The sequence below is a fragment of the Grampus griseus genome, assembly GCF_964374135.1.
Source record: "Grampus griseus genome assembly, chromosome: X".
NCBI classification, from domain to species: domain Eukaryota; kingdom Metazoa; phylum Chordata; class Mammalia; order Artiodactyla; family Delphinidae; genus Grampus; species Grampus griseus.
This window is the reverse complement of record NC_138999.1, coordinates 48,415,068-48,429,371: the sequence shown is the minus strand read 5'-3', so window position 1 is coordinate 48,429,371 and position 14,304 is coordinate 48,415,068.

Genomic DNA, 14,304 nt, shown 5'->3' with positions numbered 1-14,304 from the left:
GTGTCTTATATTTTTTTATTGATCAATGTCTTACAGTTTTCCGAGTGCAGGTCTTTTACCTCATTAGATTTGTTCCTCAACATTTTTTTTATTTTTGATGTGAATATAAATGAGATTGTTTTCTCAATTTCTTCTTCTGTTAGGTCATTGTTAGTATAGAAACACAAGAGATTTCTGTATATTAATTTTGTATCCTGAAACTTTCCTGAATTCAATGATGATTTCTAATAGGTTTTTGGTGGTGTCTTTAAGATTTTCTATATATAGTATCATGTCATTGGAAAACAGTGACTGTTTTACTTCTTTTTTCCACTTTGGATTTGTTTTTCTTGTCTGATTTCTGTAGCTAGAGCTTCCAATACTAAGTTGAATAAAACTGGTGAGATTGGGCATCCTTATCTTTTTCCTGATCTTCAACAACATGCTTTCAGCTTTTCACCATTGAGTATGATGTTGGCTGTATGTTTGTCATATATGTTCTTTATTATGTTGATGTATGTTTCCTCTATACCCATTTGTTGAGAGTTTTTTATCATTAATGGGTATTGAATTTTATAAATTCAACAATGATAATTACTGAGCTTATCATTTGACTTTTATTTTTCAATTTGTTAATGTGGTGTATAATTATTGACTGATTTTGGATATGCAATCATTCTCACATCCCTAGGATAAATCTCTCTTGATTACAGTTTAAAATCCTTTAAGTGTACTGTTGAATTCTGTTTGCCAATATTTTGTTGAGGAGTGTTGCATCTATGTTCATCAGTGATGTAATCCTGTGATTTATTTTGTGAGTGTGGTATCTTTCTCTCATTTTGATATCAGGTCATGCTGACCTCACAGAATGAGTTCTGAAGGGCTATTTCTTCAAATTTTTGGTATAGTTTGAGAAGGATAGGTGTTAATTCTTCCTTCAATGTTTAGTAGATTTAACCTGTGACATTGTCTGTTCCTAGACTTTTGCTTGTTTGGGAGTCTTTTTTTAAATTATTGATTCAATTTCTTTACTTGTAATTCTTTTGTTCATACTTTCTATTTCTTCTTGATTCATTCTTGGGAGAGTGTACATTTCCAGGAATTTATCCATTTTTCTTAGGTTGACCATATTATTGGCATATACTTGTTCTTAGTAATTGCTTATGATCATTTGTATTTCTATTGGGTTGGTTGTACCTTACCCTTTTTCATTTGTGATTTTATTTATATGTAACCTCTTTTATTTTCTTGATGAATCTGACTAAAGTTTATCAATTTGTTTATCTTTTCAGATAACCAGCTCTTAGTTTTGCAGTTATTTTCTATTTTTTTTAGTCCCTATTTTATTTATTTCTGCTTTGGTATTTATTATCTCTTCTACAAATTTTGGGTTTTGTTTGTTCTTTTTCTAGTTTCTTTAAGCATAATGTTATGTTGCTCTTTTGAGTACATTCTTGTTTGCTGAGGTAGACTTGTATCACTATAAACATCTTAGAATTGCCTTAGTTATGCCCCATAGATTTTTAATCATTGTAGTTCCATTTTTATGTGTCTCCATATAATTTTTTATTTTCTCTTCCATTTCTTCAGTGACCTGTTGGCTGTTTAGTAGCATATTGTTCAGCTTTTTTGTATTTTTGCAGTTTTTTTCTTATAGTTGATTTCTAGTCTCCTATCATTGTGGTTGGAAAAGGTACTTGATACGATTTCAATCTTCTTAGCTTTGAGACTTATTTTGTGTCCTAACATGTGATCCTGGAGAGTGTTCCATGTGCACTTGAAAAGAATATGGGGATTCCCTGGTTGTGCAGTGGTTGAGAGTCCACCTGCAATGCAGGGGACACGGGTTCATGCCCCAGTCTGGGAAGATCCCACATGCCATGGAGTGGCTGGGCCTGTGAGCCATGGCCACTGAGCCTGCACGTCCAGAGCCTGTGCTTCACAATGGGAGAGGCCACAACAGTGAGAGGCCCACGTACCACAAAAAATAAAAAAATAAAAAAAGAATATGGATTTTTCTGCTTTTGGATACACTGTTCTCTCTATATATATAAAGTCCATCTGGTCTAATGTGTCATTTTAAGGCCAGTTTTTCCTTATTGATTTTCTGTCTGGATGATCTGTCCAGATATAATTGGGGTGTGAAAATTCTCCACTATTATTGTGTTACTGTCAATTTCTCTATATTTTTATAATTTGATTTATGTATTTAGGTGCTTCATTTTGGGTGCATATATATTTACAATTGTTATATCTTCTTGTTGAATCAAACCATTGACCATTATTTAATATCCTTCTTTGTCACTTGTTACAGTCTTTGTTGAAGGGTCTATTTTTTCTGATATCAGTATTACTATTCCAGCTTTCTTTTTATTTCCATTTGCATGAAATACTTTTCCCATCCCCTCACTTTTAGTCTGTACTTGTCTTCAGATCTGAAGTGAGTCTTTTTAAGACAGCATATATGTAGGTCTTGTTTTGAATCCTTTCTGTCACTCTGTGTTTTTGATCAGAGCATTTAGTCCACTTACATTTAAAGTAATCATTATCTGGTATGTATTTGTTGTCATTTTAATTGTTTGCGTGTTGTTTAGTAGTTCTTTTTGTTCCTTTCTTTTCTTTTTCTCTCTTCCCTTGTGATTTGATGAATACCACTAGTGTTATGTTTGGATTCCTTTCTCTTTTTTATTTGTGTATAAATTATAATTTTTTTTGTTTGTTGTTACCCTGCAGTTTATATATAGTAAATAATATATATATATGATTATTTTAAATTGATGATGTATGAAGTCAAATCCATTCTAACAGCCCTGACTTTTTATTCCCACTTTTATTTTTATGTCTTTGATATTTCATTTTAATTCTTTTTGTTTTGTGTATCCCTTAAATATCCATTAACTACTTATTGTGGTTATAGATGCTTTTGAGAATCATGTTTCTGTTTATGTTTGTTTGTTTGTTTTTGGCTGTGTCATGTGGCTTGGGTGATCTCAGTTCCCCAATGAGGGATTGAACCTGGGCCCTGGCAATGAAAGCCTGGAATCCTAAACACTAGGCCACCAGGGAACTCCCTGCTTTTACTACTTTTGTATTTTAACATTCCTCCTAGCTTTATATATTTACTATATATTTGCCTGTATCAGTGAGGTTTTTCCTTTTGTAATTTTTATATTTCTACCTGTGATCTTTTCTTCTCCACTTAGAGAAGTCCCTTTAACATTTTTTTTTTATAAAACCAGTTTAGTGGTGCTGATCTCTTTTAGCTTTTGCTTGTCTGTAACACTCTTTATCTCGCTTTCAAATTTGAATGATAGCCTTGCCATGTAGTGTATTCTTGTTTGTAGGTTTTTTCCTTTCATCCTGTCTAATGTATTGTGCCACTCTAATCTGTCTTGTAAATTTTCTGCTGAAAAGTCAGCTGACAGTCTAAATGTTTCCTTCTTGTAACTAGTTGCTTTACCCTTGATGCTTTTAGTATTTTCTCTTTATCTTTAATTTTGCTATTTTAATTACAATGTGTTTTTCTGTGGCCTTCTTTGTGTTGATCATTTTTGAGACTCTCTGTGCTTCTTGGACTTGGATATCTGTTTCTTTTCCCAGCTTAGGGAAATTTTTAGCTATTATTTCTTCAACTAGGTTTTCTTCCTCTTTCTGTCTTTCTTCTCCTCCTGGGATCCCTATAAAGCAGATGTTTGTTAGTATGTTTGACGTTGTCCCATAGGTCTCTTAAACTTTTCTCATTTTTTAATCCTTTTTTTTTAGCTGTAAAGCTTGGGTTATTTCCACCACTCAGTCTTCCCGTTTGCTGGTCCATTGCTCTGTAACTTCTAATCTACTGTTGATTTCTTCTAGTGAATTTTAAATTTCAGTTATTGTATTCTTCAGCTGTTTTGTTCTTCTTCATATATTCTAACTCTTTGTTAAACTTCCCACTGTGCTCATCCATTTTTCTCCCAAGTTCACTGACCATCTTAATGATCATTATCTTGAACTCTTTATCAGGTAGATTCCTTATCTCCTGTTTTCTTAGTTCTTCTTCTGGTGTTTTATTTTACTAACTCACTTGGAACACATTCCTTTGTCATCTCATCTTGCTTAATTTTCTGTGTTTATTTGTATGTATTTGTAGGTCAGTTACATTTCCCAATCTTAGAGAAGTGGCATTATGTAAGAGAGGTCCTATGGGGCCCAGAAGCACATTCTCCACATGTGACCAGAGCTATATGATCTTGGCATGTCCCCTATGTTGGCTGAGTTGGCCCTTCTGTTGTGGAGGGGCTGACTACTGTGGGAATGCTTGTAGGTGGGGCTGTTCCTTGGCCTGTTGGCTGCCAGGCCTTGTCTCTTGTGGAGGCTGCTAGTTGCTGGTGGGCAAGGCTGCATCCTGGCAAGGTTGAATCTGCACCCTTAGTATTCCTGAGTCTGGCTCTGGGCCACTCATGGGTTGGACCATGTCCTGGCATGGTTCAATGTGACACATGGGGGTTCCTGGGGCTGGTGCCTGTCCACTAGTGAGTGGGGCCAGGACCTTAAGAGTTCCAGGACTGGTCCTAACCTACCTGTTGGCAGAGCTGGGTCCTGGGGCTGCTAGGTGTGGTGTATTTTGGGACTTAGGGCTGGTCTGGCCCACTTGTGGGGATGGCTGGCTCCCAGGGAAGCTGGCTGTGAAGCACAAGTGTTCAGGGGCTGGTGTCTACCCATTGGTGAGTGGGGCTATATCCTGGCATGGCTGAGTACAGGACCAGGGTGCTTCAGTGCTGGTGCTACTCACTAGTGGCCTGGGTCATTGGGCACTTGAGTTGATTTCATGTCTTTGTTATTTTAAATAGTGTTGCTATAAACATTGGCATGCATGTATCTTTTCAAATTAGTGTTTTTGTTTTTTTGGATATATACCCAGAAGTAGAATTGCTGGGTCCTATGGTAGTTCTATTTTTAGTTTTTTGAGAAACCTCCATACTGTTTTCCACAATGGTTGCACCAATTTACATTCCTACCAAGAGTGCATGAGGGTTCAGTTTTCTCCACATCCTCTCCAATATTTGTTATTTGTAGACTTTTTGATGATAGTCATTCTGACAGATGTGAGGTGATATCTCTTTTTTTGATTCGCATTTCTCTAGTAATTAGCATTGTTGAGCATCTTTTCAATTATAAGAGAATGCTATTATAAAGGAAATTCTTCTCTGTTGTACACTTGATACTAATATAATATTGTAAATCAACTTTACTTAAATAAAAGAAGGAAATTCTGCTATTTGCAATAACATAGATGGAACTTGAGGGCACTATGTTAAGTGAAATAAGTCAGACACAGAAAGACAAATACTCTATTATCTCACTTATATATGGAACCTTTTTTTTAACACTATTTATTTTATTTTTGGCCGCTTGGCACAGCTTGTGGGATTTTAGTTTCCCGACCAGGTATTGAACCCATGCCCTTGTCAGTGAAAGCACGGAGTCCTAAACACAGTACAACCAGGGAATTCCCCTGGAATGAGAAATCAAGCTCACAGAAAAAGAGATCAGATTTGCGGTTTCCAGTTTACAGAGTTGGGGCCTAAGGTGTGGGGGAATTGGATGAAGGCAGTCGAAACAAACAAATATCCACTTATAAGATAATACTAGGGATATAATGTACAACATAATGACTGTAGGTAATAGTGCTGTGTGGTACATTTGAAAATTTTTAAGGGTGTTGATCCTAAGAGGTCTCATTATAAGAAGAAAAAACCTTTTTTTTCTTTTTTCTATCTATATATGATAATGGATTTAACGAATTTTTTTGGAAATAATTTCACAATACATTTAAGTCAACTGCATTATGCTGTATGTCTTAAACTTATACAGTTCTGTATGCCAATTATATCTCAATAAAGAAAAAGAGGGAAGGAAAGAAAAAATTATAGAAAGGAAGGAAGAATGGAACAAAAGAAGGAAGGATGGAAAGAACAAAGGAAAGAAAGATAGAAAGCTAGGAAAGAATAAAGGAAAGAAAAAATTTGAGCATACTAAAAAAATAAATAAAAGAATAATGAGACCACTATGAACAATTATATGCCAACAAATTGGACAAATTAGAATAAATGGATAAATCCTGAGAAACACACAACCTACCAATTGTGAATCATGAAGAAGTAGGAAATCTAAACACAGCAATAAAAAGTTAAGGATATTGAATCAGTAATCAAAATCTTCCCAACAAAGAAAAGCCCAGGACCAGATGGCTTCATGGGTAAATTTTACCAATCACCTAAATAAGAATTAATATCAACCCTTTTCAAACTCTTCCAAAAAATATAAGAGGAAGGAACAGTGTCAAACTCATTTTACAAGCCCAGCACTACAATGATACCATGGTCATATAAGGATATTACAAGAAAACAATATCTCTGGTTAAATTATATACAAAACTATCAACGAAATACTGGCAAACAAAATTCAATACCTTATCATAAGGATCTTACATTATGAAAAAGTGTGCTTTATAGAGATGCAATTATTTGTTCAATATACAAAAATAAACAGATATGATACACCACATTAATTTATATGAAAGACAAAAATATGTTCATCTCAATGAGTGCAGAAAAAGATTTTGACAAAGTACAAGATCCTTTCGTGATAAATCCCTCAACAAATTGGGTATAGAAAGAATATACCTCAAAATCGTAAAGGCCATATCTGACAAAGCCACAGATAACAGTATACTCAACAGTGAAATGTTGAAAGGTTTCCTCCATGATGAGAAACAAGAAAAGGGTGCCCACTATCCCTGCTTCTATTCAACATATTACAGGAAGTCCTATCTAGAGCAATTCAGTCAAGATAAATAAATAAAAATTATCTAAATTGGAAAGGAAGAAGTAAAATTGTTGAAGATGATATGATATATAGAATATTCTTAAGACGTAACAAAAAACTGTTGGAACTAATCAATGAATTCAATACAGTTGCAGTATATGAAATCAACATGCAGAAATCAATTGTGTTTTTATACATTAACAGTGAAATAGCTGAAAAAAATTTAAACATCTATTTACAATAGCACTGAAAATAATAAAATACTTGGGAATAAATTTAACAAAGGACGTGAAAGATCTGTACAATGACAACTACAAGATTTTGATGAAATACATTGAAGAAAACACAAACGTATAGAAAGTTATTCTGTGCACATGGATCAGAATAATTAATATTGTTAAACTGTCTGTACCACCTGAAACATCTATAGAATCTATGTAATCCCTATCAAAATTCCAATGTCATTTTTCACAGAAACAGAAAAAATAATCCTACAATGTGAATAGCAAAAACAAACAAAAATCCAGTTAAAGGTTGGCAGAGGACTTGAGTAGACATTTTACCAAAGAAACATACAAGTGGCCAACAAGTATGTAAAAATGTGCTCAACATCACTAATCATCTGGGAAATGAAAATCTAACCATGATCACTTCTCACCTCTTAGAGTGGCTATTATCAAGAAGTCAAGAGATAACAAACACGGGTGTGGATGTGGATAAAACATAACCATGGTACACTATTGATGGGAATGTAAATTGGTATATCCTCCTGGAAAACAATATGGAGTTTTCTTAAAAATTTAAAATAGAATTACCATATGATCCAGAAATCCCACTTCTTTTCTTTTTGAATTTTATTTAATTTATTTTTTATACAGCAGGTTCTTATTAGTTATCAATTTTATACCTATTAGTATATATATGTCAATCCCATTCCCCCAATTCATCACATCACCACCACCACCACCACTTTCTCCCCTTGGGGTCCATACGTTTGTTCTTTATATCTGTGTCTCAATTTCTGCCCTGCAAACCAGTTCATCTGTACCATTTTTCCAGGTTCTACATATATGTGTTAATATATGATATTTGTTTTTCTCTTTCTGACTTACTTCACTCTGTATGACAGTTTCTAGATTTATCTACGTCTCTACAAATGACCCAATTTCATTCCATTTTATCGTTGAGTAATATTCCATCATATATATGTACCACATCTTCTTTATCCATTTGTCTGTCGATGGGCATTTAGGTTGCTTCCATGACCTGGCTATTGTAAATAGTGCTGCAATGAACATTGGGCTGCATATGTCTTTTTGAAATATATATTTTTTCTGGGTATATGCCCAGTAGTGGGATTGCTGGGTCATATGGTAATCCTATTTTTAGTTTTTTAAGGAACCTCCATACTGTTCTCCATACTGGCTGTATCAATTTACATTCCCACCAACAGTGCAAGAGGGTTCCCTTTTCTCCACACCCTCTCCAGAATTTGTTGTTTGTAAATTTTCTGATGATGCCCATTCTAACTGGTGTGAGGTGATACATCACTGTAGTTTTGATTTGCATTTTTCTGATAATTAGTGACATTGAGCAGCTTTTCATGTGCTTCTTGGTCATCTGTATGTCCTCTTTGGAGAAATGTCTATTTAGGTCTTCTGCCCATTGTTTGATTAGTTTTTTTTTAATATTGAGCTGCATGAACGGTTTATATATGTTGGAGATTAATCCTTTGTTCGTTGATTCATTAGCAAATATTTTTTCCCGTTCTGAGGGTTGTCTTTTCATCTCGTTTGTGGTTTCTTTTGCTTTGCAAAAGTTTTAAGTTTCATTAGGTCCCATTTGTTTATTTTTGTTTTTATTTCCATTACTCTAGGAGGTGGATCAAAAAACATCTTGCTGTAATTTATGTCAAAGAGTGTTCTTTCTATGTTTTCCTCTAAGAGTTTTTTGGTGTCTGGTCTTACATTTAGGTCTTTAATCCATTTTGAGTTCATTTTTGTATATGGTGTTAGGGAGTGTTCTAATTTCATTCTTTTACATGTAGCCGTCCAGTTTTCCCAGCACCACTTATTGAAGAGGCTCTCTTTTCTCCATTGTATATCCTTGCCTCCTTTGTAATAGATTAGTTGACTATAGGTGTGTGGGTTTGTCTCTGGCTTTCTATCCTGTTCCATTGATCTATATTTCTGTTTTTTTGCCAGTACCATATTGTCTTGATTACTGTAGCTTTGTAGTATAGTCTGAATCAGGAACTCTCATTCCTCCAGCTCCATTTTTTTCCCTCAAGACTGCTTTGGCTATTCGGGGTCTTTTGTGTCTCCATACAAATTTTAAGATTTTTTTTTGTTCTAGTTCTCTAAAAAATGCCATTGGTAATTTGATAGGGATTGCATTGAATCTGTAGAAGCAATCCCATTTCTGAAAGAGGTGAATTCACTCTCTTGAACAGGTATGTGTTTTTCCATATTCAATTCAGCATTATTCACAATAACCAAGACATAGAAACAACCTAAGTTTCCTTCGACAGATGAATGGATAATAAAAATGTTATATATATATATATATATATATATATATATATATATATATATATATATATACACACACACACACACACACACACACACACATATATATATATAGTTGAATATTATTCAGCTATCAACAAGAAGGAAATCCTGCCATTTTCAGTAACATGGATGGACCTTTTAGCCATATTGTTAAGTGAAATAAGTCAAAGACACATATTCTATATTCTTACTTTTATGTGAAATCTAAAAACATCAAACACATAGAAACAGAGAGTAGAATTGTGTTTGCCAAGGCCTGAGTCATGGGCAAAATACAGTGATGTTGGTCTAAGATTATAAACTTTCAGTTATAAGATGAACAGATTCTGGGGACCTAATAAATAGCATGGTGAGTATAGTTAACTATACTGTATTGTACACTTGAGAGTTGCTATGAGAGTAGAACTTTAATATTCTCACTATAACAACAACAAAATGGTAATTATGTTAGGTGAACGACATGTTAAGTAATCTTATTGTGGTAAAAAATTCACAATATATGTGTATCAAACCGCCACATTGTATACCTTAAACTTACACAATATTATTTGTCAATTTTATCTGAATATAGCTGGGTTAAGGGAAAAGAAAATATAATTTGAAGAAAATGTTGAGGGAAAATATCCCATCTACAAATAAGATGATAGCAACAGATCCAGATAGTCAGCATGAGGAGCCAAACCTTCAGGTCAGTTCTCATTTCACCCCTCACCTCTTGAAAAGTGCAAAAAGCCTGTGTTCTGGGTCTCTCATTCTTAGCTATTCTGGCTTCTTATGATCCCTTGTCCAAGATGCAATAGTTACTTGCTGTGGTTTCACCAGGATATGCACCTTAACTCTTGCTGACCTACTCATTCTTCTAAAAATGTACCTGGTCCCATTCTCTTCTATCCCCACTCACTCTCTGCCCAGTGACTGTAGCTAATCTGATAAATGAATCAGGGTAATGTAATTGTAGGTGTTCAAATATGAATATACATATTAACTGTCCCAAGTAACTCCTGTGTATTTTTTTTAACATATTTCAGAAGAGAAGTGCCTTTGGGTTCACTGTGCCTTTAACCATATTCTCTGACAGCCCTACAAGATGCTTCCCTCCTGAATTCTTACAGATTTATTTTAAACCCTCAAGCCAAGGTTCTTCATTTCTCTTAATACAAAGGCACAGTAATCTGGTTGGTCTGGATCCTTCCAAAACAATATTGTTTGAAGATCTTTCCATACAGGTTAATATGGATCTACCCCATTCCCATTGACTGCTGCATTATGTTCCACAGTATAACTTATACCATAGCTTATTGTCATTCCCCTTTTGATAGATGTTTAGGTTATTTATATTTTTTCATGATTATAATCAATGCTGAAATAAACATCTTTATTGTATATGCACCAACCTCTCTGTAGACACTCAAAAGTGAAATTTCAGGGACATAGAGTATTTGGTCTTTTTGGTAACAATAAACAAAGAAAAAGTTCCCTCCAGTATGACTACCATTTTTTATCTTCAGCCAGTAGTGTATAATAATTACCCATTTCCATATATTTTGCCAACACTTGTTCTTATGAAACTTGTAAATATTTTCCAGTCAAATGAGTGGAAAATTGTTCTCATTTTACTTTTTATTATTTATTTTTAAATTTTTATTGGAGTATAGTTTATTTAAAATATTGCATTAGTTTCTGCTGTACAGCTAAGTGAATCAGTTATACATATACATATATACACCCTTTCTAAGATTATTTTCCCATATAGGTCATTACAGAGTATTGAGAAGAGTTCCCTGTGCTATACAGTAGGTCCTTATTAGTTATCTATTTTATATATAGTAGTGTGTATATATGTCAATCCCAATCTCCCAATTTATCCCTCCCCCCTTTTCCCCTCTGGTAACAATGTTTGTTTTCTACATATGTGACTCTATTTCTGTTTATAAATAAGTTCATTTGTCCTATTTTTTTTTAGATTTCACATGTAAGCAATATCATATTTGTTTTTCTCTGTCTAACTTACTTCACTCAGTATGACAATCTCTAGGTCCATTCATATTGCTGCAAATGACATTATTTTGTTATTTTTAAATTGAATTTCCATGATTAGTAGTGAGGTCAAACATCTTTTTATAGGTTTATTGCCTATATAAAATCCATCTGTGAATTGTTAATTTTTTATTCATGTTGCATTTTTAAATTATTTGTATGATTTTTATATGTACTAGACATAAATCTTGTGTTATATGTGGCTACCTTAACTTTTTATGTTATTTTTACTGTTTAAATGGTTTTAATTTTCAGTAATATGGAACATATATCTATTATGAGACTTAAGAGATTACTGTGTTTTTTTTTTTCATGCTGGTATCCCCTCTTAAGGAGTGAATTTCTTGAGAGCAGCTGTGTTTTATTCATGTCCATAGGAACAAGCAAAAAGCCTGGATTATTGGTAGCTTTTCAGTCAATGTATTTGTAGCATTGAGTTGATGATGCTTTTAACCCAAAGGGATGACAGTGACTCTCAGAATAAATAAATGAGTAAAAAGAAATTTTGGGGAAACTTATAAAGCTTGAGATTCCTTGTTTTATATAATTTGTAGTAATAATCCCTTTCTGTCAACTCCAAGAAAAGTTACTCTTCAATCTGTTCTTCTAGATCTTGGTCTAAATCTCTCACAGTATTTCTCCCTTTTACCTTTTTCCCCAGCATGTCTCTGAGAGATGAAGTTTCCCAAAGCAGAATCAGCTTCCCAGATCCCCACCCAGGGGTGGTATTTGTACCGAGGTAGCTTTGAAGTTTAAAGCTGTCCGAATACCCTACTCTCTTGAATTCCTTCTCAGGAAAAAACAAGATGGTGAAGGGAACAGGGATAGGCAGGGAAACCTTACCAGCTGAGCCTGTATCATACCGGGTGATTCTCTGTAAGAAATATGCAAAAGGAGCACAGTCTCCATGCAGTCCCATTCAGGGACATGCTGAATAGATTTCCAAGAATGGAGAGGGCCTCATGTACTTAGAGAAATTATTGTGTTTAAGACAGCCCAGCTTCCTTTCTTGCCCCATGCTAGTATAAAGTAGTTTCACCATAACTTTACCCAGTTAAGGGAAGGAAAACGAAAACGATTTACTGGTGCCATGCAATGTTGTGGAAACGTAAATGAAGACAAATTCAAGATAACAGCCATGGATTCTGAAGTTTCAAATATTTTTTTATTAATAAAAAGTACAATAATCAAACGTAACAAGATTGTTTAGTTCCCAAACATACACCCTGCCTGGATGCCACAGAGGAAATGTCCCATTGAACGAGAACGTAGTAATCTATAAGTGACCATGCTAACTGAGGCAGTTTTTGAGTATCTCCAGGGACCTAACAGGCTTGAATATGAGAGATTGCTCACAATCTTAGTCTCACAGCCATGTCACTGGAGCAAGAACTAGTATAAAATAGAGAAAAAACAGGGTGCTGCTCTAAAGTACTGAAATAACAAGGCAGAGACATGAGTTATAAATACTAAAGCTTAATATGCTGTTCTATAACTTCTTTAAACAAACAATGACAAAAAACAATCAATCATTTCACTGCAGGCTCCTTTCCCCAACACAAAAATGAACAGTCAATTTCTGGCACTGTTTTCCCACTGTGTCCTCCTGTCAAAAAACAAGGATGGACACCACTAGGGATTCTCTTCCTCTTTTTATTCAGAAATACAATGAAAACAGCACTGCATACAACATAGTTATAACGTCCAAAACAACTACTTATACTGATCCTGGGAAACATCTACTGGAAAGGAAGGAGAGTTTCTTAATAAACAAAATAGTGTCTCTCCCCCTGTCCCCAACCCACCACCAGAAAAAGAAATGGGAGGTAAAACCAGTATTTGAGAATCAAAGAAATATCCTGCCACTAGTATAAGTTCTATTCTCTTCCGTCCCACTCCCACCCCAACCACCCCACCCCACTTCCCTTCTACCTATACTGTTCAGAATATAATAAGTGTGGAAAGACAAAATGTAACTGGTGATGCTGGACTGGCCAAAGTTTGAAGGGCTGTGGGAGATTGCCTCTGTGCTTCTGACAGGGTGACATGTAATGTGGTCCAGGCAGAGTGAGGAAAGGGGAAGAATACAGCTTTTACAGCAATGGATTTTGCCTACTTATTCCTTTAGACCCTAATATGCTTTGAGTATAAAAACAGATGAGAATCTTATAGTTAGCAATGAAGAGAATGTAGGGAAAGTGAGAGGAAGAGATAATATTGCTTCCAGTGACCACTCTTCAATTATCCTTTTTACTTACTCAAATTTAGCTCTTTATCATCCAGGAAGCCTAATCCTCTCCTTTTTCTAGGGTAAATATAGAGTACTATAATTATCATCATAATGGTAATCATAATACTTTGTTGTTCATTTAAGGATCACTTGTAATTTTTGCCAACATCCATTAATGAGAATCCTCACAACAATCCTGTGAGGTAGGTATTTGGATCCCCATTTTACAGATGGGTTAACTGAGGCACAGAGAGGCGATGTGACTTGCCTAAGATCAATAAAGTGAGAGATGGGAAAATATGGAAGAGAGGTAACTTAGGGTAGCACCTCTATTGTCAGAGAGCCATATTTACCAGTGAGAAAAGACAGTGCTAAGTGTTTCTTTAAATTGGGCACAGCTACTTTCTTCAGTATACCTATTTCTATATAGCTATTAACACACTAGGGAGGATCAATAATTTCCCTTGGCTTATTAAAGATTAGATCAATTCCCAATGGTTTTGCTCTTCGGAAAACCTTTTGAGGGTAGGATACACCCCAAGTTCCTGGAACTCAGGTCATCGAAATCTCTAACTCCTGAATTTTGCAGATCACTTTGTTTCAAAGAGCTGTTAGAGTTCTAAAACTGTTACTATCATGTACATAAGCACTGTGTTCTAAGTGTTCCCACAGGTGTAC